General features: G+C 43.1%; 1 non-coding gene across 1 annotated transcript; it reads right to left on the bottom strand.

Moving 5' to 3' along the window:
- Positions 1–4,889: 4,889 nt before the first annotated feature.
- LOC142873108 (U4 spliceosomal RNA) lies at positions 4,890–5,030 on the bottom strand. Its single transcript, XR_012921160.1, has one exon. It is a non-coding gene; the product is annotated as a U4 spliceosomal RNA (small nuclear RNA).
- Positions 5,031–6,290: the final 1,260 nt, after the last annotated feature.

The following is a 6,290-nucleotide window of genomic DNA, read 5'->3' as shown; positions in this document are numbered from 1 at the left end:
CTGAGACCCTAGTGAGCACTGAGGAAGGAGCCACGTGGGCATCTGGAGAACGAAGAATGTTCCTGCCAGGGAGAGCTCCTGGAGCCAAAATATGGCAAGAAGAGGAATCCTGACAAGGGCCTGGGAATAAGGTTGGAAGGCAGTCAGTGGCCTCAGTCCCAGGGGCTACCTGGAAGCTGCTTTCAGGGAGAGAGAAGTCTTCGAGAACTTTCAGCCAGGGAGCAGCAGCATCTGGTTTTCATATTTAAGAAAACGCGTCTTTCTACTGTGGGTGCAAGAGACTCTAGGGCACAAGAGTGGGAGCAGGAGCTCCGTTAGGAGCTGACGACAGCACTGTGAGCGTGCGTGGCGGGTGCTGGAGGGCAGCAGAGGCGGCGAGAGTTTCACATCAGGGGAGCACTTTGGACGTGGACCTGGCAGCCTGCTGAAGGCCTGCGGGTGTGAGCGAAAGTCATTGCCGAAAACCAAATGAGAAAGAAGGTTCAAAAGACGAACAGGTAGTCAACCACTTTAAATGCTTCAGGGAGAAGTAGGGTGAGAATCCATAAAATATCTGTTTGAACAGGTGTTGTACTCCCAATTTCATGGCAACATTATTCACAGTGACCAGAAAAGGGGAGCAATCCGGGTGTCCACTGCTGGATAAATGGAGCCACAAAATGTGATAAATATACACAACGGAATATTACTCAGCTTTAGAAAGGAAGGAGACTCTGACACAAGTTTTAACATGGATAATCCTCCAGGACATTATGCTTTGTGAAATAAGCCAGGCACTAAAAGACAAATACTGTATGATTTAATTTATATGAGGTGGATGGAGTGGTCCAATCCACAGAGACAGACAGGAGAACGGGGCTGCCAGGGACCGGGGAAGGGAGGATGGAGAGTTGGTGTGACTGGGTCAGTTTCAGTTTGTTTGGGATGATGGAAAATTTCTATGGATGGTGGTGATGGTTGTGCAATAATGTGGATGTACTTAATGCCACTCCACCGTACACTTAAAAATGGTTGGATTGGTAAATTTTACGTTATGTGGATTATACAACAATGATAACAAAAAGAATTAACCAAACTTCTTGCTGGGTCACCGTTCTGCCTGGAACCCATGTGTGCACCTCATTTTCTTGCCAGTACAAATTTATTAAGCATGGCTTTCAGATGCTTCCTCACCTGGCCGTGCCCTGCCCCTCTGTCCCACTGGTCATAGTGTGTCCTGCCCGGGACATGGTAAGCCGCTGTCCTGGGCACATGGGGTGCACAGGGTGACGGTGTCCTGCCTGAATTGCGGGTGCTGTGCTGTGCTGTGCCCTGGGATTCAGAGTCAAGACCTCAAAGTGACACCCAGACACTTATCCTGAGCATGAGGGAGACACAGGAAAAGACATTGAAGGGCAGGAAGCATGGAGTCTTTTGCAAAATTGTAAATTACACTGAGGTCGTTGTGTTTGTCCCTTTGGAAAGCCACATTTCATTGCTGGAATGTGTGAGCACACGAACGCTCTAACAGGGCTTGCTGATTTAGTGCAAAAGCCCCACATACACATTTATGCTGCCGCTTGAGCCTCGTAACAAGAGCTCCCTGATGGTCCTGTCCTAACCTGAGGAGTCACCGTGTGACTTCGCTATTGAAGTGAGAGATTTGTCACAGTGCACATCTGAATACATGAAATGCACTAACACGTAATTATAATACATAATATTTATAGATCACAAATTAAAATGATATAGTAAAGGGTATTATGGGGAGTGTGGTGTGTGTGAAGTGAGTGTGTGGTGTGTGTGAGTGTATGATGTGTGGGGTCTGGGGTGTGGTGTATGTATCTACATGTGGTGTGGGTGTGTGGTGTGTACGTGATATGTTGTGTGTATGTGTGTGGTGGGAGTGGGGGTATGTGTGTGTGGAATGTGTGTATGTGTGATATGTAGTATTTGTGAGTGTGGTGTGTGCAATGCAGGGTTTGTGTGTATGTGTGATGTGTGGAGTGTGGTATTTGTATGTGCAGATGAGATATGTGGTGTTGCAGGGGTGCTCTGGGTGTTATATTTGTGCATGTGTGTGGTGCGGGGTGTGGTATCTGTGTGTGTGTCATGTGTGTGTGGTGTGGATGGTTTGGTATTTGTGTGTGTGTCATGGTGTGTGGGTGTGGTGTTTCTATGCTGTTTGTGGGTGTGCGGTGTGTGCTGGCATTGGTGAGCGGAGACACAGCCCCGACAGTCCCTGGCATCTCCTGCTGCCCCCTCCCCCTTCGCCCACCCTCTTCCCTACTCCCGAGCTCTGGGAAGCCCCCTGGGACTGCAGAGGGGTTGCCGTGGTGTCTTGCATTATGGCCCGATGGAGACTGCTCACCCCGCCAAGTGGCCCTCACCTGCAGGCCATGGCCGCCATGGGAGGAGGGCCTGTGCAGGTGCAGGCAGGGGTTGGAGTGATGCAGCCGTGAGCTGAGGAACATGGAGGATTGCCCGGGGCCCCAGAACCTAGAGAGAGGCCCAGGACAGTCAGTCCCACACAGCCCCAGAAGGAACCAACACCTTGATGTCAGGCTTCTGGCCTCCAGGACTGTGACAGAATGCATTTGTTATTTACGCCACCAAGGCTGTGGTCATTTGTTATGGCAGCCCTAGCAAATTAGTACAATGTGGATAAATTTAATTATCAAGACAAACAATTCCCCCCGGGAATGGTGTCTTTAAACAATCTCTGAGGAGTCCCTAGGATTTTGTCAAAAAAAAAATCCCAAACAAACAAAAGACAATAGCAAACAAACAAAACCCCACAAAGAATGGCTGAGGTCTCTCAGAGAAACAAATGGTGAAATTGGGAAATCTTTCATTTTGAATAGAAGGAAGGCAAGAACCCCTGTTCGGCCACACACATCCTACTGAGCGGGCCACGGAGGCTCCTTGGAGGGCTCTGAGCACAGACACCAAAGCACAGGTGTCAGAGCCCGGGGAGAGACGACGTGCGGGGCACAGACAGTCTGAGTGTGCGCTGACGCCAGAGCGAGCGAGCGAGCCCATCAGGCCAGGGCTCCAGGGGACCCGGAGTCAGCAAGGCTACGGCTGGGAGCGGGCAGGCCAGGGGCGGACCCTGCCCAGGAGCCCCGGCAGGGCAGGGAAGCCAGCCCGGTGCTCCTCACACATCCAAGGAGCTCGGCTCCCAGACACAGCAGGACACAGCAGGGCCCGCCACACCCCCAGGTCACCCTTCTGGCCCACCCCACTATGGTCCTTCTCAGGCCCCAGCCTCCAAACTCTGCAGCCCCCTCCAGGGCCTGAACACCCCATATACTCTCTTTTCTCCTGCCCTGGAAGCTGTCACCTCCTCTTGGAGCATGCACCCCCAGGAGGTAGCAAAGTTCCAGTTCAAAAGTCACAGCCCTTCCCCAGTTACTCCCCCACACTGCCCCATTTCGTTACATTTATGGGAAGCAGAATCCACCCCACTGGGTTCCCTCACGCTCAGGTCCAAGGGCACACTAGAGTGTGGGCTCATCTGTCTTGCTCGCCTCCCTGTCCCCAGCACGTGACTCACAGTTAGCCCCAAATGAACCTCTGCAATGACCAGCCACAGGCCCCGTGACCGCTGTGGGACCTGGGAAGGCCCAGGGTTTTGCACAGCACTCTGCCCTTCTCGGCCTTCAAAGACTTTCTCTTGTGAATTTTTCCTAAAAGTTTTATATCTTACATTTAAGTTTGTAATCCATTTTGAGTTAATTTTTGTGCAAAGTGTGAGACTTAGGTTAAGGTTTATAATTTTCCCTATGGATGTTCAATTGCTCCAGCATCGTTTATTTAAAAAGCTCTATAGCTTCTACTGAATTGTCTTTTTGCACCTTTGTCAAAGTCAGGCACATTCCTGTGTGTCTGCTCCCAAATTCTCTACTCTGTTCCATTGGCCTATGTGTCTGTCCCTCCACCACACCATAAAGTCTTGATTACTATGGCTATAGAATAAGTCTTGAAACAGGATTGACTGAGTCCTCCCACTGTAGTCTTTTTAAAAGTTGTTTTAGTGATTCTGGTTCTGTTGAATTTCCAAATAAATTTTCAAATGCTCTTGTCTACAATATATATGCAAAATAACTTTTTGTGATTTTCATGGAAATTGCTTTCAAAATGTGTATCAATTTGAGGAAAATTGAGATCTCTGCTATATTAAGTCTCTCATTGCATGAAAATGATCTTTATTTATTTAAATCTTCTTTAATTTCTTTCATCAACAGTGTGTACTTTTCAGTATACAAGTCCTGATATATTTTGTTAGGTTTGCACATAGTATTCATTTTTTAATGATTGTGGATGGGATTGCATTTATTTCTATGTCTACTTATTCATTGCTAGTGTATAAAAGAAAATAAAAATCTCAGGACCATTGCACCAACTCCTTATACAAAAGAAAATATAAAGGCTTCAGGCACCTGTGAAAGACCGGCCCTATGTATCATTCATTAAGGAAATTCCTTGCTGGAATGCAAGGAATGCAAATGGTAACTTTAGGTCTGCAGGATACACCTAGCTCCTAAAACTTAAGTATATTTGATTCCACACTAATAATGAATTATAAGTTTATCTTCACAGGTGCAGAACAGAGACAATACAGGTTCAGACATTCTTCCACCTACTGAGGGACATTTACATAATACTGAAAATTCCAAATTCCCCCTCACATAAACAATCACAGGATTGTCTGTGGCTTGTGTTTTTTCTGGGCATGTCCTCAACTTTGGCTTAATAAACCTCCATTGATTGAGATTTTTGCCTCAGTCACTTACTTTTGGTTCACATATTGATTTCAAATATTAAACCAGTCTTATATCTCTGGAATAAACTCCACTTGGACATGTTGTATAATTATTATTATTATTATTTTTTTTTTTTTTAACCAGTCCCCGTGGGGACCGTCAAAAATTGCCAATGCCGACTATATTGCAAGTCGTCATGGCGGGGTATTGGGAAAAGTTTTCAATTAGCAATAATCACGCCTCGGATAAACCTCATTGGCTACGATACTGCCACTGCGCAAAGCTGTATAATTATTTTTATATAGTACTGAATGAGTGATATTGGCCTATAGTTTCTACTTCCATAATATCTTTTATTTTGGTATCAAGGTAATACAAGCTTCATAAAATGAGTAGAAAATGTTTTCTCTTCTATGTTCTGGAGAGATTATGCACAATGTGTGTGACTCCTGTGAATGTTTCTTGGAATTCAACTGGAAAACAAGGTAGACTTGCAGACTATTTCTGGGGCATTTTAAAATTGTGAATTCTGTTTTGTTAATAGTTATATGACTATTCAAATTAATTATTTCGTACTTAGTGAGCTGTTTTTGTTTTTTAAGGAAGCAATTCACTTCATTTAAGTTGTCATATTTAAGAGTGTAACATTGTAGTATTCTCTTAATATCATTTTGATATCTGCAAGGTCTGTAGTGATATCTTCTGTTTCATTGATGATATTGGTTGGTAATGGTGTTTTCTTTATTGTTTTTCCTATTTTTCTTGCTAGAAATGTGGTAATTTAATTAACCTTTTCAAAGAAATTGCTTTTTGTTTCTTTTATTTTCCCTATTACTTTTCTAAATTTACTTTTATTGATTTCTGATACTATTATTTCCTCTCTTCTCTGTGCTTTGGATTTATTTTACTCTCCTTTTTCTAGTTACTTTAGATAAGAATTTAATTTAATTTATTGATTTGAGTTCTCTAATGATTTCTATTGGAAGATTTAGTACTATAAATTTCCCTCTTAACTCTGCTATAGCTGTGTCCCACAAATTTGGGTACATTGCATATCTTGTGTTATTATTCTATCATTTGTTCAGACAGAAATACTTAAGTCTTTAGCTGTGATTGTATATTTATCTATTTCTTCTTTTGGTTCTTTCAGATTTTGCTGCAAATGTTTTAAAGCTTTCTTGTTTCATACACACTTAATATTCTTATATCTTTTAGGCAGATTGACACATTTATCATTATGTAATGTTCTTCTCTGATAATTTTCTTTGTTCTGAATTCTACCTCATCTGATATTAATATAGCAAGTCTTGCTTTCTTTGGATTAATATTTTCATAATACATAGTTTATATCCTATAAGTTTCAAACTACATGGATTATTATATTTGAAGTTAATTCATTGTATATAGAATATATTTAGGCTATATTTTCTAATACACTTGTCATCTGTCTTAATTAAAATATTTATTCCATTTACATTTTATGTAATTATTGATAATTTAGTGCTGAAGACTTTCATTTTAGTTTATTTATTATCTCTTCTTTGT

This window comes from Microcebus murinus, chromosome 9 (assembly GCF_040939455.1).
Source record: "Microcebus murinus isolate Inina chromosome 9, M.murinus_Inina_mat1.0, whole genome shotgun sequence".
NCBI lineage: Eukaryota > Metazoa > Chordata > Mammalia > Primates > Cheirogaleidae > Microcebus > Microcebus murinus.
Note: the sequence above shows the minus strand (reverse complement) of the source record. Positions and strands in the feature narration are given on the sequence as shown.